We start from the raw sequence: 20,865 nt of genomic DNA on the forward strand, positions 1-20,865 counted from the left end.
GGAAAGTGTTGGACTTTGCAGTGGTAAAATGTACTATTACCACTTTAGTCTAAGAAATAGTAGGGAAAGCGTTGAACTTAGGAGGGGTAAGATTTAGTATTCTCACTCCAATCTAAGCAACAGTAGGTAAACTACTTACTTCAAACACATTACATATTTGCATAACCATGCTACTTTAGAAAAAATATAAAACTCTTAATATAAACATATGAATATTGCTTAAAATTATATAACATTTAACCAATTTACAAAATTAATAAACAATGAGACAATTAATTTTCAATTTAAATATGTTTATTTAATTATTACTTGTCACTCAATACCCGTTCAAGCCTAGCAACTCATATAGAAACACAGAATTTACATAACTGATAAACAATTAAATAACTAATTAGCAATTATCATTTAATAATCAACTTCCCACATACATCTCTAAAGAAAACAGCAGCCCATTTGCAAAATATAACTAATATATATAAATATTATATAATTGACAGATATTGATCAATTAAATATGTAATTATACAATAATAATTAATAAATATGACTTATCTTCCCACCCTACACCCATAAAAACCCAGGAGCCCGCAACTAAAATATAACTAAAATAATTGAGTATTACATTATGTACATGACTTCAACAACCAATAATAAATGAATAACGTATTATTAATTAATAATTACTTAGTTAACATCCCACCTTATACCAATTCAAACTCAGCAACCAGCACCTAACGTTTAACTAAAATAATTGATTACCATAATTGACATTATTTATAATCAATTAACTAATTATTATTAAATGAAACATTAATTATTATTGAATTACCTCGCTAACTTCCCATCCTATACTCCTATAAAACCAGCAACACACATCCTTAAATGTAACTAAAATAAATGATTATTACATAATTTGCATAATCAATAATAAATTCATAAATTAATAATAAATTATTTGGTAATCATTACCTACTTAACTTCCCACCCAATACCCCTACAAACTTAGCATTCACACCTAAAACATAATTAAATCAGTATTACATAATTCTTAATATCAATCCCATACTTACTTACATAATAATTAATTATTTAACTTCCCACCCTAGTCCTGTACAAACCCAACAACCCTCTACAACATTATAAATAACTAATAACCATTGAATTAAACATTCTAAATCACTTAAAATTATAAATTATATTTAAAAATGTTAAAAAATATTAACAGTTAAACTAAATTAATATACAAGGAAAAACATGAAAATAATTGAAAAACTATATTCTTTACAACCATATTATTAAAAACGATATTCCTTTTAACAATATTACTTACCTGAAAAAAGCAATATTCTTTCTTCGATGTTTCTGGATCACAATATTTCTACAATATTTTTCATCAGTCTCCAGTAATTGGAATTCTCCTCCAGACACAGGGCCTAGTTACAAGTTTGGCAGTCGGACCATTAAGCCAGTGGCCTCCCCACCGCTGTATTACAATGTTTCCGCTGGACTGACTGGTCCAACAGTGCAATGGCATTTGCCCCAGCTCTCAGAGAGAGCCAAGGCTAATGCCCCTGCATACAGCACACTCGGAATGCACACTGTCTGCCATGGCAGACAGTGCGCATTCCGAATGTACAGTCAGGGGGGCCCATGCACTGCCCACCACATTATCATGGGCAGTGCAGGGGCCACCAGGAAAAGGATGGCAGAATGGAAAGTTGTGATGAGCACAGCGGTGCCAAACTCAGCTTACCACCACCTTCACCGCCGCCAACCAGCCAGGATCTCTGATCCTGGCAGTGGCAGAAGTGTTGTGGCGGTCCGACTGCCAGCATCGTAATTTGGTGGCTGGACCGCCAGAGATATGGCGGTCGGACCATCACAGCGGGTATGGCGGTCCTATGGGCCACACTTCTTGTGATCAGGCCTACAGTCTCTGCTCTTTGTAATATGCAATGTATACTCTAGTCATCTCACCCTATCCCTTCCCGGTCAGTGCGGCTAGTTCCCAGTTGCCCTCTGCCTGCTGTAGTGAGATTGCACCTGCATGTAATTCCAGGAACTGGTGTCTCAACTGTTCTTCCCACACCCCCAGTCATTCAGGTATTCCACGATCTGTAATCTGGGTAACTTTGTTTCTGTGACTCGTCTTTTATTCCTAGCAAGTGGGGCTCTTTTCTTGCCTCCCACATAATGGTCACACCCCGGTTACCCATGAAAACCGACACCTGTCATTACTGCTAATTTTTTTCTGAATCTTCACACAGAGCTCCTAGCTAAGTGGCCAATAAATACACAAGCCATTTGGCCTCCTTCCCAGGTCTGCCCTTGACCTCTCCTATTCGCTCTGGACTTGAACCTTTCTTATCAGGATATTTTACATCTTATGCATGGACCTCTTCAATTCTGGGCTCCAATTATAATGTGATAAATTCGTACCTTGCACCCCCTTATCAACTATCCATCTATAAAATAGTTTCTATCATCTGCAAGTAAGAGGTGCTGTCAAATCTATTATTGTACCACATCCCACATATGAAGCTCAATTAACAGTGAATTACCCTTCTTATGCCTCATCCTTGCCTGTCAATCTAGAATGTGTGTCTGCTCTTCAGTGTCGAGGTGGCAGTTCCCTCTCCCCAGGCGACGACTTGACTGCCTGATTCATGTTGGTTTTTCATGCATGAATACTTTGCCACCAATCACCTAATTTCTTCTTACTTTCTCTTATTTCCCTCTCTTATTTATTGTTTTGTAGGTTACAGTACCCTTCTAATGAAAAATGTAACTATGGACCTAGATATAGAGACCATATGATTAGTATCACAGATATTTATCCAATCATGTCATATATAAATAATACTGATTATACATTTGCTTATTGACATTTAGTATTCATTTAACTTTGTTCATCATGATGATGTCCCTGTGACTTTATCAAGGGTTGACACTGAGTCAACATCTGCAGGTGAAAAACTTTGTATAAAACCGACTTTTTCCTTTTATATAATACATGGATCAAAGCTGGACTAAATTACTATAAGATGTCCTAGCAATATGTCTTATCTATATGCTACTGCTGTTCCTTTCACTTGATCACCATGCAGGGCTACATGTTTTTTCTTCACTAGCACGATCTGGCCACTCTCACGCTTGAGCACTTGAACACTTATATGTATATATAACCTTTGTCTCAAGGTATAACCTCTTGATTTTTTGAATAATTTACTTTCTTGAATAATATATTGTATACTACTACCTATAGGGGCTTCTTTTCATATTGATAAATGTATATATATTGATAGATTTCAGTACTACAACGTAAAAAACGTCTTACTATAAATTGACTTTTTTATACATTGTACCCCTAGCCAACTTTGGACTACAGTTTGCTCCTGTAGTTTATTATACATTTCTTAATTCACTGACATGGTGCATATCTACTCATAAAATGTTGTATGTTTCATAACAAGCACATCATAATGACTATTTAGGCCGATGCTTCCAGGTTCCATGAAAGTGGAAATATCACATGTACCCAATCTGACAAATATTTGAGCAAAGGTAGCTGAGAAACACCCTATGCATTACCCTAACCACAACATTAACAGTCACATGAAAGGGTCCCCGGATGGTTTGTCTGCAATACAAAACTAACAACCTAGCATCAGCTCCAGTCCATAGCCACATTTCCAATACTCTGATCCCATTTCTCTTGTTACACAGCTTCCTCTCCTTCTGCACACAAACCTAACCAGGTCTTAGACCCATTCACTTTCAGGTCAATTATTACCCACTGAAGGACATCCACCACATCCTGTCACTCCACCTTGATAATTTTTTAAGCATGTCTGGTAGGGCAGACCTCAGGGTCACTTGATTTTCTTCTGCTTCTCTACCCTTCCAACATGCCTTCTTGTATTCATTTTACATCCTTTGTAATACTCTCTTATCCATTTTACATCCCTTTACAATAATCTCTTGTCCATCCTACAGCATTGCTCCAACTTTATCCATGACTCTCCATACACCAAAACCTAAATTTCACAAGCCTATAACTTCATCTGACCTTCTCATGCTGCACATGAAAAAATGGTTAGCTGTACAAAATATATTTAACTTTGTCTCTCTTTATCTTCATATTATCATCCTTAGAAATACCAGAATCCTTCAAATGACCATCATACATTCACTCTCCCTTCTCTTCCTGGCTTTCTGATAATGAGGACATTTCTGCATATGGACCAAAAACGTAAAAGCTCAAAGACAAACTTTCGTGCCCTGTCAACTGGTTAGAAACATTTTCTTTATACCCAACCTTAGCAGATATAACTATTTGGAGACACGTGTCCCCATAATTTAACCTAGGATGAGGGCAATAGCATAACTTTCACTTGTGTGTTGTACATTGGGAAAAAAGACACACATAAGGCAGTTGCAGGGTCGTTTAACTTTGTGGCAAGGTAGTGTGTCTTTGGCCCTCATGCTCACTGTGCATTGCTGCTTCTGCTCCTGTTCCTCCCATACAACATCTGCATTCCTTCAGAGGCCTGGAAAGCTCCCCATTAGCATTAGGCCTCCCCTTTGCACCAAGAAGAGAGCCAGGCTGAAGAGTCAGCTTGCTGAGCACTAGAATGTACAAAGAAAAGATGTTAAACATAGAGCTCTTCTTAAGGTAGTTCCTAGGAAATGCCATTGTCCTGAAGAAGTAGATATTGGCAACCTGGATTCTATTCCTAGTCACCTTTTCAGTGTTTCTTGTCAGAGTTTCCTAGTCCAAGATGATGCCAACCTTTTTCTGTAATGTTGTTTCCTGCCCAAACATGTATATGGAGGCTTTGGCCATAGGAGGATGATATGCAATGTTTTTGTATCCCTGTTTTTCATTATTCTCAGCACCCACTTAAATGTTTTTCGCTCCTGAATCATTGCCCTTTTTTCCTGCAGCAGTATTCCTTATCGAATTCTCTTACCTGGAAGGCTACATGCCGGGCTCTTTCTCAATGCTACCTCTGTGTAGTTTTGTGCATTGCTTATCACCGCATGCACCATTCATCATCTGCAATCTATAACTTTGAATATTGCCAAAGAGATCTTTCTGCCACTTGTAGCCTTTTCCTCCTAACAGCTACATTCTAAAGGAGACACTTGACACCTTTCATGTATATATTAACTGCTGGGAGGCCCTGTGGCTACTGGGAAGGTTCATCCTAACCCTGGCAAACAAGAAGGAAAACAGATACACCTTCACAGTGTGCAGTCTTTGACACAATACCAGTTCAACAAACAAAACACAGGATCTAACACTCATGCCCAGTAATCAATCCAAGAGCAAGAAGAAACTGAATGGTTCCTAGAGACTCTTGTTTTGTTGTTGTTTTGTCTACAAGCAGTGTGCATCATACATGTGCTGTGGTGGTCATCGTTAATGCATCACGTAGCAAACTTGAGGGCCCCCCGTGCAATGTACCTGGAGGGGGCCCCTCTCCCCTGGACCCTCTAAGGTGCCTGCCCCCAGTGACCAGCGTACTGCGCTGAGGAGGCCCCATGGAGCTCGGGCCCGCCAGCACCACAGGGGCTGCAGGGGCCTTTGTTACGCCACTGGTTGTATGGCCTCTGGATTCCAACTTAAGTAAATTCCTATCAAGATCCCATGTGCTTGTCACCGTGCAGGGTGGCACGCTCAGTGCGTGTACAACCGAAAGCTCTGACTCCTTAGCTTTCAGTTGCAGATGCACTGAGCGTACCACGCTGCATGGTGACGATCACATGGGATCATGATAGGAGTTTACTTTTCACACAGCGATAAGTTGGGATCCAGAGGCCAACTAACGATGACCAACCCAGCACATGCATTAATATTGACATTTTAATGGGGATTGTATGACATTCAGTCTGTTGAACAGTAATCAGGGAATGTAGATCGAACTGTTGAATTGTATACAATTTTTTTAATTCCATCTGTATATATGCATTGCTGTAAATATTGCACAGAACTGAACCTTTGAGCACTGCGGAGTCTGCACTAATTTTGTTTGTACGTGACATATTATACCTATTGTGGAGAATAAATGGAGGAAAATGTTAAGAAAGAGTTGTATTGGCTGGATAACAAAAGAGTCCCACTAATGGCCGGCTTTTGGGCGGTGCGAGCGGTGCGACCTCACCGGGCGCTGACCTCTGGGGGTGCTGTGTTTAGCAATAACTTCCGAAACTTGAGATTTAAAAGCACCTGCTGAAAATGTCCTTGTGTGTTTAGCCTTCAAGAAACAATTGAAATGTCAAGATACCTCTTGTGATTAATGTTCCTGCTAGAGAGAGAGATGGGAGTTTTGCCTAGTGGCAGCATTGACTCAACATAAAGTAGCATAGAGGGTTAATATGCCTGCTGCAAAAAACAGAACTATGGGGCATATTTAAGAAAAGTGGCGCTGAACACAGTGCAGCCCCACTTTTCTTGCACCCCTTAGCTCCCCCCTAACGCCAACATGTGTGCGTCATATTTAAAATGCGGCGCACCATGGCCGTAGTTAGGGTACTAGCGTCAGACTTTTTTTACGCAAGTCCGGCGCTTTGCAGGATTAGCGTAAAAAATGTTGACACTAATCGTGCAAAGCACCCAGAGGCCCATTGTAACCAATGGAAGCCTCCTTTTAATGGCTGCTCTGAGCAGGCGTTAAATGTGTCAGGGAAAAATGACACATCATTTTTTGCCCCCCCCTAACGGGGGGATGCTCCCTTTGCATACATTATGCCTCGTGCAGGCATAATGTAGTGCAAAGGGTTACATGGTGGCGCAATGCATGCATTGCGCCTCTTCATAATGATGGCGTAGCCTTTTTGGCCTTCTAATGCCACATTAGTGTAAAAGAAATGTCAAAATGTGGCATTAGAATGGCACTAGGGGCTCTTAAATATGCCCCTATGTGGGTGCTTAATTTGTGCTTGCTGTTTCTGGTGCGTAGCAACGGCACTTAGTTTTGAGGGCCGGTGCTTATTTTTCTGCCTCGAGCATTTACTGCGAGAAAGAGACACATAGGGGAAAGATGGAGGAAGAGAAAAACCAAAAAGCGTCACAATGGGAAAAAGAAGAAATCCGCAACAGTGAGCTGAAGGGGCAAGGAGTGCCTATAAATGGATTGAATAGGCCCGAGATGACTTCAGGATTACGGCTCTGTATTCCGTGTTCACACATTTAATTGGAGCAGCCGCATGTTTAAGAGGAGGGCTTTGGGCACCGGCACCTTTTTATCTACAAATTAAGCACTGCCCTATGGAGCATATTTGAAAAAAGTGGCTCTGCACATAGTGCAGCCCCACTTTTCTTGCGCCCCTTAGTGCCCCCACTAATGCCACCATGTGTGCGTCATATTTAAAATGCGGCGCACCATGGCGGTAGTTAGGGGACTAGCATCAGAATTGTTTATGCTACTCCGGTGCTTTGCAGGATTAGCATCAAAAATGTTGACGCTAATCCTGCAAAGCACCCAGAGGCCCTTTTGTAACCAACGGAAGCCACCTTTTAATGCCTGCTCTGAACAGGCGTTAAAAGCACCGGAAAAATGACGCAAAGAAATCTGTCAGATTTATTTGTGCCATTTTTTTTGCCCCCCCATGCCACCTTTGCATACATTATGCCTGGCGCAGGCATAATGTAGCGCGAAGGGATACAAAGTGGCGCAATGCATGCATTGCACCACTTTGTAAATATGGCATGGCGTTTTTGGCCTTCTAACGCCACATTGGTGTAAAAAAATGATGCTAAATGTAGCGTTAGAATGGCGCTAGGGGCTCTTAAAATATGCCCATGTATTTTAGGTGGCTAGCAGAGTAGATAAGTAAAGCCAGCCTTTACAAGTGCTTTAAAACACATGAATGTATGTGAAAGGGGAGCGATGGAGAGATGAGGGGCACATTTGCTGGGTGGTAGTGAGTGAAACCGAGGAGGATGTCATGGGATGGGGGCGCCACAATAAACTGTTGCACAGGGCGCCACCACTCCTAAAGCTGGCCCTGGTCCCACTGCACCATTCTGTTTATTCTTAAACTACCAGATTAGGCAGTGGCGACACTTCTTAGTAATTGCTACTACCTACCGATTTTACATCCCACTCCTGTAGTGTTTTTAAGGACTGTTCTCCTCACCAGCTCAAGACACGAGACAGGCTGGACCAGGGTGATGCCCTCCTAAGCTGACAACAATTTGTTTGCCATTCGGATCTGTCTGTCATCTGCCAGCCTGCCTCTCACAGTCAATGTGCTGCTAGGGGTCAGAGCTGCTGATTTCCATGTGCTGAGCCTACATCAGGTGGTGCATGTTATTTCATTGGAACCCCCACACAACAGCGTTAATAGTAGTGTGAAGGAGCTTTCTTGATATTGTTCGAATAATGTGTGCCTCTTAGGTCTCTCCTACATACAGCTCTAGCACTCTGTTGCCAAAAATCAATAATGTACAAAACAGAGTAGCTTTGTGTCATCCCATTTTGCTTGTGAATGGATGGCTTTGTTCTCTATCTCAATTCTCTGCTCCTTATGCAATGGCTTTCCTTCCCATTGTTGCATTTGTCTCGTCTGGAGGGCATTTCTTCTTTACATCATTTCTGATCAGATGCACCATGTAAATGAAACGTATTAATTGTATTTCCATTTAAGCACCCAATGGAAGCCTAGCACTTTCCTCGCCCATGTCTGCCTCCTGTCTGTCTTCCTGCCCTCACTCGCTCACCTGATCAACTTTCCCTCTTTCTGCCTTTGGTCCCCCTTTATTTTTTATTTAATTTTATGAATTGCTTTTGGGTGGGCTCAGCAGATGCACATTGCTAACGTGCCACTCTTGTGGCTGTTGCATGGCATCCTGTGTCTACTTATTTTTTTAGTTTTTCTGTTTGAAAATGGAAATTAGGATATTCAAGTGCTAAATTAATAATAAAGCATAACAAAATATAATTCCAAGTAGGACATGTCCTTTGCTGTGAGCCATCTTGAAATATTGTTTAATAATGTTTACTGCTACTGTGGTAATTGTGCTGTGTGGTGCAATTCTAAACTACTTCCTTTGAGCTATGCCTTGGAAGATTGTCCACATCCACTCAAAAGACCCATGAGGATAAGAAGCGAGCTTTCAGTAAGACTGAGAACACAGAGTTCTGGAGAGTGGGTGACCTTATATTCTAACCTCTGATAGTACTTAGTATTCCTTGGGACAATAAGTATTGGAGAAAAAGTCACACAAACGTCCATCCCCCATGTATATCTCCTTTCCTTCTTCAATAACATTCTCGACAAGTTGTTTTAACGGAGATATTGGTACAAAAAAGTAATGGAAACAAAAGTTTAGGCCAGTTATTACCATCGCATATTTGTTAGCTTTATTGGTGTTATTACAGCATTGTATTATCCATACAAAACTCACTCTTGAACTAATGGAATCGAGGGTCCATTGCAAACTGTTCGACTATTTCAACAGGGTGTGTCAGGATTAAGACTCCTAAACGCTTTTTGGATTTATTTAGTCAGGTGGTGAGATGCAGCATAATCCTTTGGCACAGCAACTTCTGAACCCATGTTTGGTCATAATGTTGCCACTTATGAAGAATCTCTGAGAAAACATGGCACAACAAATCAGGATGGCACCCTCATTGTGGGAGGACCACAAGTGTAGACCTATGGGAGATAAATATCAATGGAATGGAAAGCTACCATGAAGAATTTCCAGACGTGGTAAAGAATTAACTTAGGCATCTCCAACCTTTTATGTAATAAGAGCTACTTATGTTCAATAAAATTCAGCTTGAGTTATTATTACTAGAGTTTTAGGAGTGACCACATCAGAAAAGATTAGATTAGTGGGCACCATATCCAAGATTACCTGTAGTGATTACGTTAGCACAGCAGCCACGCATTACCAAAGGCAATGTTAAAAAATGTCAATGTGGAATGTCTTTAAATTGAAACCAAGTTATTAATATTATTAAAAAGTCTCATCAGCGCCACCTGATCTATCACTCAAATATCCACTTTAAATTTATTTTTAAAGTCTCTAAACATAATGTTATGTGTTTCGAAAACACACACATTTTTGTTGTGAATACACTTTTCAATTTGGGTATAACCAGTGCTTTAAATGGGCCGGTACTCTCCGGTACTGAGTACCGGCACTTTTTTATTTTGAGAGCGAGAGTACCGGCACATCTCAAGAAAAACGCAATACTTTTAATTGGAGAGTACCGGCACTTCTCAGAAACAAGCAGGTACTCTGGCACAGAGTAACTGCACTTTAATTTTTCCATTTCAAGCACTGGGTATAACTATATTGAATCAACCAAGCAAAGGCTCCTCACTTAGTAGGCCGGGCTGCACATAGCAGAGCTACTTACTTACAGGTAGCTGGAGAGCTACCAGTAGCTCACGAGTTACTTGTTGGAGAAGCCTGAGTTACTTCAACCATTTAAAAAAAAAAAAAAGATACTTTTTTATTGTCTATTTAACAGCTTCACCACTTAGCTCATCATCAGCCAGCTGGCCACTTCCTGCTATCAGAAATCACTGAATACAGACCTTTGCGTCTGTATTCCTGATGACATTTGCAAGACTATAATAAATCACCTGTGTGTTCATTCTGCTTGATGAATTATAGATCGATTACAGTCTTTACATTTGATTTCTGCAACCAACTCTTTTCTGATGGCACTTTCTTCTCTAAATTCATAAATCACGTTATGTGTAGAGCTGGATACTGGACAGCTACATGCCTTGCTCAACCCTCCAGCCCTGAGATCATTTGCTTTGCTTAACAGCCAATCAAGGCACTACAACCCATTCCAGCTTCCATCACACCACTTTTCCATCGGATTCTATTCTACCCAAGGTTGATATCAACAGTGAAAGGAGGTTCTGCACCATTATCAACTGGACTGTCACTAAATTACCATATCCTCTCGGTCAAGACTGCTATTAAAGTACTATTCATTTACTAGAAGACTCTCCTTTGAGTAGTCTCCTTTGAGTACTCCCTTATGCTCTTTCAACCACTCGTAAAATCCTTACTGTCTACATCCTGTTCATTCTTCTATGATACATATGTACTTCTTTCTGCCAACATCATGTTGGCTGACTCCTCACATTCTGTGAAATACCACTTTGCAATATTCATTCTAGATTTTCAATTAATCAATTTACACCTTATCCACCAATCAGCTTCCCTTACACATGACAGCTTTCCCTACACATTTGCCTGCCACCTCTGATCACAAATCCTACATTGTCTTATCACCCTCAACTGCTTCCTCAAGATTCATGTTTTTTTTATTGCTGGAATCCCTATTCTCAAACTCCAGTTTGCGCTCATTCAAGATTCCTACTCAGATGCTAATTGCCGCCACTCCAAGGTGTATTTTCAATAGGGAAACTCGATGCCTATCTTGTAAACAAAAAACACTCCTTACAACCTTATGCACTTTAGAACCTGAGTGTTAGACCTGACATGCCTTAGGGTAGTCACCCCTAACTTTTTGCCTGCCTCCCTCCACCTTTTGGACCCTGTTTTGCTGGCTTTTAGACTCTGCGCACTTTACCACTGCTAACCAGTGCTAAAGTGCATATGCTCTCTTCCTTTTTAAACATGGTAACTCTGGATCAAACCTGATTGGACTATTTAATCTACTTATAAGTCCCTAGTAATGTGCACTACAGGTGCTTAGGGCCTGTAGATTAAATGCTACTAGTGGACCTGCCGCACTGGTTGTGCCACCCACTTAAGTAGCCCCCTTAACCTTGTCTCAGGCTTGCCATTGCAAGGCCTGTGTGTGCAGTTTCACTGCCACCTCGACTTGGCATTTAAAAGTACTTGTCAAGCCTAGAACTCCCCTTTTTCTACATATAAGTCACCCTTAATGTGTGCCCTAGGTAACCCCTAGAGCAGGGTGCTGTGTAGGTAAAAGGAAGGACATGTACCTGTGTAGTTATATGTCCTGGTAGTGTAAAGCTCCTAAATTCGTTTTTACACTACTGTGAGGCCTGCTCCCTTCATAGGCTAACATTGGGGCTGCCCTCATACACTGTTGAAGTGGCAGCTGCTGATCTGAAAGGAGCAGGAAGGTCATATTTAGTATGGCCAGAATGGTAATACAAAATCCTGCTGACTGGTGAAGTCGGATTTAATATTACTATTCTAGAAATGCCACTTTTAGAAAGTGAGCATTTCTTTGCACTTAAATCTTTCTGTGCCTTACAATCCACGTCTGGCTGGGCTTGGTTGACAGCTCCTTGTGCATTCACTCAGACACACCCCAAACACAGGGTACTCAGCCTCACTTGCATACATCTGCATTTTGAAAGGGTCTTCCTGGGCTGGGAGGGTGGAGGGCCTGCTCTCACACAAAGGACTGCCACACCCCCTACTGGGACCCTGGCAGACAGGATTGAACTGAAAGGGGACCTGGTGCACTTCTTAGCCACTCTTTGAAGTCTCCCCCACTTCAAAGGCACATTTGGGTATAAAACAGGGCCTCTGCCCTACCTCATCAGACACTTGCTGGAGAAGAAACCTGAACCAGAAACTACATCCTGCCAAGAAGAACTGCCTGGCTGCTCAAAGTACTCACCTGTCTGCTTTCTACAAAGGACTGCTGCCTTGCTGTTGCCCTGCTGCCTTGCTGAACTCTTGTCTGGCTGTGAAAGTGCTCTCCAAGGGCTTGGATAGAGCTTGCCTCCTATTCCCTGAAGTCTCAGGACCAAAAAGACTTCTCTTTTTCACTTGGACGCTCCGTGCGCCGAAAATTTAGACGCACAGCTTGTTCCGCGGCGAGAAAAACGCCGCACATTGACGCTGATCGACGCGACGCTCTTGGGACGACCGAAAATCCGACGCACGGCTTCGCAAGGACAACGTCGCCCGACCTCTAGAGGAGAAATCGACGCGACGCCTGCCGTGAGATCGTAATTTCGACGCGCAGCCCCGCAGACCGACGTCTAGAGGAGAAATCGACGCGACGCCTGCCGTGAGATCGTAATTTCGACGCGCAGCCCCGCAGACCGACGCGCAGCCGGAGAACAAGCAGGAAAATCCACGCACAGACCCGGGACATCTGGTAATCCCCGCGATCCACAGAAAGAGACTGTCCGCGCGCCGGAAAATGACGCACGACTTCCCCGCGTGGAAAATAACAACGCGAGTCCCTGTGTGCTGGGGAGAAATCGGCACACACACACTTTTTCCACGCACCTCTTCCTGTGTGGCCCTCTGAGGAGATTTTTCCACAGGTACTTGTGCTTGAAAGAGACTTTGATTATATTCTAAAGACTTAAGACACTTTATATAACTTTTCAGTGATATCTCTACAATTTCCCATTGCAACTTTATTCTTTTTGACCTACAATTATCCTGATAAATATTATATATTTTTCTAGACACTGTGTGGTGTATTTTTGTGGTGCTATATGGTGTTATTGTATGATTTATTGCACAAATACTTTACACATTGCCTTCTAAGTTAAGCCTGACTGCTCGTGCCAAGCTACCAGAGGGTGGGCACAGGATAATCTTGGATTGTGTGTGACTTACCCTGACTAGAGTGAGGGCTTTTGCTTGGACAGGGGGTAACCTGACTGCCAACCAAAAACCCCATTTCTAACATTGGTGATCAGCGGTGAGGATAGGACTTGTATTTGTGCAGTGACATAAAGTAGCTAAGTATTTCACTACCTACCCACAGTTGAAGGTCAACTTGTTTTTTTATCTCTTTTTGCAAATCCGTTTTTTTCCTGACAATTTTCAAAAACTAAATCCTCACTCAACATGTCTCTGACTGGGTCTCAGACAGGGGACTTTGACCTAGTCCAGTTGGATACATATACGGTCAAACAACTAAGAGGATTCTGCAGGGCACTGAGGGTACCCACCCAAGGGGCCTCCAGAAAGGAGGACTTTCAAGTGGCGCTGAGGGCCTGGGCAGAAGCCCATTTAGAGGATGATGAGGAAGAGGAGCCAGAAAATGGCACCTCAGAGGAATTTTCACTATCTGTGGATGGTGTTACCACTGCAATTGTGCCCCCTTCCAGACCAGGGAGCAGTGTCTCTATGCAAAGCCTGACCGCAGAGGAAAGGAGAGAGGAAAGGAAGTTCCAATTGCAAATGGCAAAACTGAAAATTAAGGCTCAACAGGAGGAGAGAAGGGCAGAGAGAGAAGCCAAACAAGCTGAGGCTGAAAGAGCAGCCAAACAGATTGAAGCTGAAAGAACAGCCAAACAGATTCAAGCAGAAGCTGAAAGGGCAGCCAAACAAGCAGAAGCTGAAAGAGCAGCCAAACAGGTGGAAGCTGAAAGAGCTTTGGCTGAAAAGAAACTATTGTTGGCTCATGAACTGAGTCTCAAGGAGCTGGAGATCAAGGCGAGACAGTCTGAATCCAGCAATAATGGTGGCAGCATACAGACAGGACCTGCTGGAGAAAAAAAGGTTTGTATACCCAAAAATGTGGTGCCCAGTTTTGTGGTGGGAGATGACATAGATAAATGGTTAGCTGCTTATGAAGTTGCACTAAGGGCTCATGAGGTTCCTGAAGGGCAATGGGGGGTAGCTATGTGGGGTTATGTGCCGCCATTGGGGAGGGACACACTTCTCACATTAGATCAACCTGATCAAAACACATACCCACATCAGAAAGCCACTTTACTTGCCAAGTTTGGGCTGACCCCTGAGGGATACCGTCAGAGGTTCAGGGACAGCACCAAACAAACCACACAAACATGGGTAGATGTCTTTGACTTTTCCAGTAAGGCACTGAATGGTTGGGTGCGGGGCAACAAAGTAAATGACTATAAAGGGTTATATGACTTGATTCTGAGAGAGCATATGCTTAATACTACTTTTACAGAGTTGCGCCAGCACTTGGTAGATAGTAAGCTGACTGATCCCAGGAAGCTTGTTGAGGAGGCGGACCTCTGGGTTAGCACCAGAGTGTCCAAAAAGGTACCTGAGGGGGACTCCCACAAAGGTGGTCAGGGTTCCCAACAGAAGAAAGAGGGGGGAGATAAACTTACAGATAAGGAACTCTCAAAAGGCCCCCAAAAGAATTCCCAGGGAGGGGGTGGCAACCATTCCTTCTCTAGATTTGGGAAGAAGCCAGGGACATTTGATAAGTCAGGGAAATCCAACCCCAAATGTATGGAGTGTTACCAGTATGGTCACTATAAAGGCGACCCCCAGTGCTCCAAAAGGGCACCGTCCACTACCGGACAGACACCTGGGATAACTAGTGTAGCGCTTGGAGGGGAGATGGACCCAGATAGCTTTGGGGAGCTAGTAGAGATTTCCCTAGTGTCCCTGGGAGAAAGAGAAATGGTGCCCAAAGCCCACATTCCCGAAATACTTCCAAGTACAGGCAGTGGGTAACCATTAATGGGCAGAAGGTGGAGGCTCTGCGTGACACAGGAGCCAGTATGACTACTATCCAGAGTCAGCTGGTGTCCCCAGAGCAGATAGTCCCTAATACATTCCACCAGGTCATAGTCGCTGACAATCGTGAGAGTCACCTACCGGTGGCTCTGGTTCCCTTTGAGTGGGGGGGGGGGGTCTCTGGTACTCTGAAAGTAGCTGTGAGTCCTGCCATGCCTGTAGATTGTCTGTTAGGCAATGATCTTGAGCACACTGCTTGGAAAGAAGTAGAGCTCAGATCTCACCTGGAGATGTTAGGGTTACCTGAGTGGGTCTGCATGACCACCAGGTCCGTGGCTGCCCGGGAAGGGAGTCAAGGGCGTCTGGAGCCTGGAAAAATGGCCCAGACAGCCGCCCAAGAGGGGGGCCAGGGGCGCGGGAAACCCGCCTCCAATGTTCCCACGGTGGTAGACGAGGTCCCTGAGGAAGAAGAGGCCCCCGAGCCAACCGGGGGGGACATAGCTGCCCTGGATAACCTACCTGAACTTGCTGGCTGGCAAGTAGAGGGGGGGCCAACCAGGGAAGCATTCTGCAAGGCGCAGAGAGAATGCCCCACCCTTGAGAGTCTGAGGAAGCAGGCCACAGACCACGCAGCAGGTGAAGCCTCTGGCGCTCACCATATTTACTGGGAGAATAATCTCCTTTACAGTGAGCGTAGAATTCGAGGTCCTGGGCCACACCGTGTGCTGGTGGTCCCCCAGTGTTACTGGAAATTCCTACTAGGCCTGGCTCACGACATTCCCCTGGTAGGACACCTGGGCCAAGACAAGACCTTTGACAGGCTTAACACCCACTTTCATTGGCCCAGAATGAGGAAAGCCTCAGATAACTTCTGCAGAGCTTGCCCCACCTGCCAGGCTAGTGGGAAGGCAGGGAAACGGCTTAAAGCTCCCCTGATCCCACTCCCAGTCGTTGGCACCCCCTTTGAAAGGGTGGGCATCAACATTGTTGGTCCCTTGGACCCCAAAACTGCCCTGGGCAACAGGTTTATCCTGGTTTTGGTGGACCATGCCACCCGCTATCCAGAGGCAATCCCTCTGAGAACAGTGACTGCAAAGGTGGTGACCAGAGCCCTGATGGGAATATTTACCCGTGTGGGATTCCCTAAGGAGGTGGTGTCTGACAGGGGCACAAACTTCATGTCTGCATACATGAAGACCCTGTGGGATGAGTGTGGGGAGACCTACCGGTTTACCACCCCTTATCATCCTCAAACCAATGGGCTGGTTGAGAGATTCAACCAGACCCTGAAAGGCATGATTGGTGGCCTGACTGAGGCCATGAGGCGTAAGTGGGACGTCCTCTTACCCTGCCTGCTGTTTGCTTATAGAGAGGTGCCCCAGAAAGGGGTGGGGTTCAGCCCCTTTGAGCTTCTCTATGGTCACCCTGTCAGGGGACCCCTAAGCATCGTTAAGCAGGGCTGGGAGAGAGCTCCCCAGGCCCCTCCCCAGGATGTGGTCAGCTACATGCTGGCCCTCCGCAAACAAACCCAACGCCTCTGGAAGGAGGCCCAGAGTAACCTCGAGGCCAGTCAAGAGGTGATGAAGGAGTGGGACGACCAAAAGGCCACTCTAGTTGAGTTCTCACCTGGAGACAAAGTTTGGGTGATGGAGCCAGTAGAGCCCAGGGCTCTCCAGGACCGCTGGACTGGCCCCTTTGAGATCAAGGAGCGTAAAGGGGAGGCCACTTACCTAGTGGACCTCAAGACCCCTAGGCAACCCCTAAGGGTCCTCCATCACAACCGGCTCAAACCTCACTTTCAGAGGTCTGTGGTCAGTATGCTCCTAGTCACCGATGAGGGCATGGAAGAGGAGAGTGAACCTCTCCCCGACCTCCTCGCTGTCAAAGAAGGGGATGGGTCAGTAGGTGGTGTCATTCTCTCTGACTCCCTGACTCCAACACAGAGAGGGGACTGCTATGAGCTGCTAGAGCAGTTCTCCCCCCTGTTCTTTCTTACACCTGGACTAACCCACCTCTGTGTGCATGACATTGACACAGGTGACAGTGCTCCTGTAAAGAACAAAATGTATAGGTTGCCAGATAAAGTGAAGGCCAGCATCAAGGAGGAGGTCTCCAAGATGTTGACTTTGGGGGTTATTGAGAAATCCAGTAGTCCCTGGGCCAGCCCTGTGGTATATGTTCCCAAGGCTACTGCCCCAGGTGCGAAACCAGAACTCCGGTTCTGTGTGGACTACCGGGGTCTCAATTCAGTCACCCGGACTGATGCTCACCCCATCCCCCGAGCTGATGAGCTCGTTGACAGGCTAGGCGCTGCCAAGTTCCTGAGTACGTTCGATCTTACTTCCGGGTACTGGCAGATTGGCCTGACGGAGGGGGCTAAAGAAAGATCTGCTTTTTCCACCCCTGATGGCCATTACCAATTCCGGGTGATGCCATTTGGGCTGAAAAATGCCCCCGCTACCTTCCAACGGTTGGTTAACGGGGTCCTAACTGGTAAAGATGCCTTCTGTGCAGCTTACCTAGACGACATAGCTGTCTACAGTTCCAGCTGGGAGGAACACCTGCTCCACCTCAAGGAGGTGCTTCAGGCCCTGCAACAGGCAGGCCTGACTATCAAGGCTAGTAAGTGCCAGATTGGGCAGGGTTCCGTGGTGTACTTGGGACACCTCGTAGGTGGTGGAAGGGTGCAGCCGCTCCAGGCCAAGATTGAAACTATCAAGGCCTGCCAACCACCTAGAACACAGACTGAGGTGAGAGCCTTTTTGGGCCTCACTGGATACTACCGCAGGTTCGTCAAGGGCTATGGTACCAATGTGTCCCCCTTGACTGAACTCACTTCCAAGAAACAACCTAGGTTGGTGAATTGGACAGAGGCCTGTCAGAAAGCCTTTGATTCTCTGAAGGAAGCCATGTGCACGGCCCCCGTGCTCAAGGACCCTGACTACTCCCAGGAATTTATTGTTCAGACAGATGCTTCAGAGCATGGCATAGGGGCTGTTCGAGCACAGCTGAATGAGGAGGGCTCAGACCTACCAGTAGTCTTTAATAGCAGAAGACTATTACCACGGGAACAAAGGTGGAGTGCTATTGAGAGAGAAGCCTTTGCTGTGGTCTGGGCACTGAAGAAGCTAAGACCCTACCTGTTTAGGACTCACTCCCGGGTTCAGACAGACCACAGGCCCCTCAGATGGCTCATGCAGATGAGGGGTGAGAATCCAAAACTCTTGAGATGGTCCATTTCCCTACAGGGGATGGACTTTATGGTGGAGCATCGCCCAGGGGTTGACCACACCAATGCTGATGGTCTCTCCAGATACTTCCGCCTTAGAGATGAGAGCTCCCAGGAGGTCGGGTAGCTCTCCCCACTTTCAGCTGGGGGGGACACATGTTAGACCTGACATGCCTTAGGGTGGTCACCCCTAACTTTTTGCCTGCCTCCCTCCACCTTTTGGACCCTGTTTTGCTGGCTTTTAGACTCTGCGCACTTTACCACTGCTAACCAGTGCTAAAGTGCATATGCTCTCTTCCTTTTTAAACATGGTAACTCTGGATCATACCTGATTGGACTATTTAATCTACTTGTAAGTCCCTAGTAATGTGCACTACAGGTGCTTAGGGCCTGTAGATTAAATGCTACTAGTGGACCTGCAGCACTGGTTGTGCCACCCACTTAAGTAGCCCCCATAACCTTGTCTCAGGCTTGCCATTGCTAGGCCTGGGTGTGCAGTTTCACTGCCACCTCGACTTGGCATTTAAAAGTACTTGCCAAGCCTAGAACTCCCCTTTTTCTACATATAAGTCACCCTTAATGTGTGCCCTAGGTAACCCCTAGAGCAGGGTGCTGTGTAGGTAAAAGGCAGGACATGTACCTGTGTAGTTATATGTCCTGGTAGTGTAAAGCTCCTAATTTTGTTTTTACACTACTGTGAGGCCTGCTCCCTTCATAGGCTAACATTGGGGCTGCCCTCATACACTGCTGAAGTGGCAGCTGCTGATCTGAAAGGAGCAGGAAGGTCATATTTAGTATGGCCAGAATGGTAATACAAAATCCTGCTGACTGGTGAAGTCGGATTTAATATTACTATTCTAGAAATGCCACTTTTAGAAAGTGAGTATTTCTTTGCACTTAAATCTTTCTGTGCCTTACAATCCACGTCTGGCTGGGCTTGGTTGACAGCTCCTTGTGCATTCACTCAGACACACCCCAAACACAGGGTACTCAGCCTCACTTGCATACATCTGCATTTTGAATGGGTTTTCCTGGGCTGGGAGGGTGGAGGGCCTGCTCTCACACAAAGGACTGCCACACCCCCTACTGGGACCCTGGCAGACAGGATTGAACTGAAAGGGGACCTGGTGCACTTCTTAGCCACTCTTTGAAGTCTCCCCCACTTCAAAGGCACATTTGGGTATAAAACAGGGCCTCTGCCCTACCTCATCAGACACTTGCTGGAGAAGAAACCTGAACCAGAAACATCCTGCCAAGAAGAACTGCCTGGCTGCTCAAAGGACTCACCTGTCTGCTTTCTACAAAGGACTGCTGTCTTGCTGTTGCCCTGCTGCCTTGCTGAACTCTTGTCTGGCTGTGAAAGTGCTCTCCAAGGGCTTGGATAGAGCTTGCCTCCTGTTCCCTGAAGTCTAAGGACCAAAAAGACTTCTCTTTTTCACTTGGACGCTCCGTGCGCCGAAAATTTCGACGCACAGCTTGTTCAGCGGCGAGAAAAACGCCGCACACCGACGCTGATCGACGCGACGCTCTTGGGACGACCGAAAATCCGACGCACGGCTTCGCAAGGACAACGCCGCCCGACCTCTAGAGGAGAAATCGACACAACGCCTGCGTGAGATCGTAATTTCGACGCGCAGCCCTGCAGACCGACGTCTAGAGGAGAAATCGACGCAACGCCTGCTGTGAGATCGTAATTTCGACACGCAGCCCCGCAGACCGACGCGCAGCCGGAGAACAAGCAGGAAAATCCACGCACAGAGCCGGGACATCTGGTAATCCCCACGATCCACAGAAAGAGACTGTCCGCGCGCCGGAAAATGACGCACAACTTCCCCGCGTGGAAAATAACGATGCAAGTCCGTGTGTGCTGGGGAGAAATCGGCGCACACACCCTTTTTCCACGCACCTCTTCCTTTGTGGCCCTCTGAGGAGATTTTTCCACTCTACACCAGGTACTTGTGCTTGAAAGAGACTTTGTTTATATTCTAAAGACTTAAGACACTTTATATCACTTTTCAGTGATATCTCTACAATTTCCCATTGCAACTTTATTCTTTTTGACCTACAATTATCCTGATAAATATTATATATTTTTCTAGACACTGTGTGGTGTATTTTTGTGGTGCTATATGGTGGTATTGTATGATTTATTGCACAAATACTTTACAGATTGCCTTCTAAGTTAAGCCTGACTGCTCGTGCCAAGCTACCAGAGGGTGGGCACAGGATAATCTTGGATTGT

The 20,865-nt window shown here is 45.1% G+C and overlaps 1 protein-coding gene across 2 annotated transcripts in view; it reads right to left on the reverse strand.

Moving 5' to 3' along the window:
- The window catches only part of LOC138293502 (vitamin D3 hydroxylase-associated protein-like), a 731,360-nt gene that overhangs the window by 467,381 nt on the left and 243,114 nt on the right, over nucleotides 1-20,865 (reverse strand). The window lies entirely within an intron of this gene.

Source organism: Pleurodeles waltl, chromosome 4_2, assembly GCF_031143425.1.
Source record: "Pleurodeles waltl isolate 20211129_DDA chromosome 4_2, aPleWal1.hap1.20221129, whole genome shotgun sequence".
NCBI lineage: Eukaryota > Metazoa > Chordata > Amphibia > Caudata > Salamandridae > Pleurodeles > Pleurodeles waltl.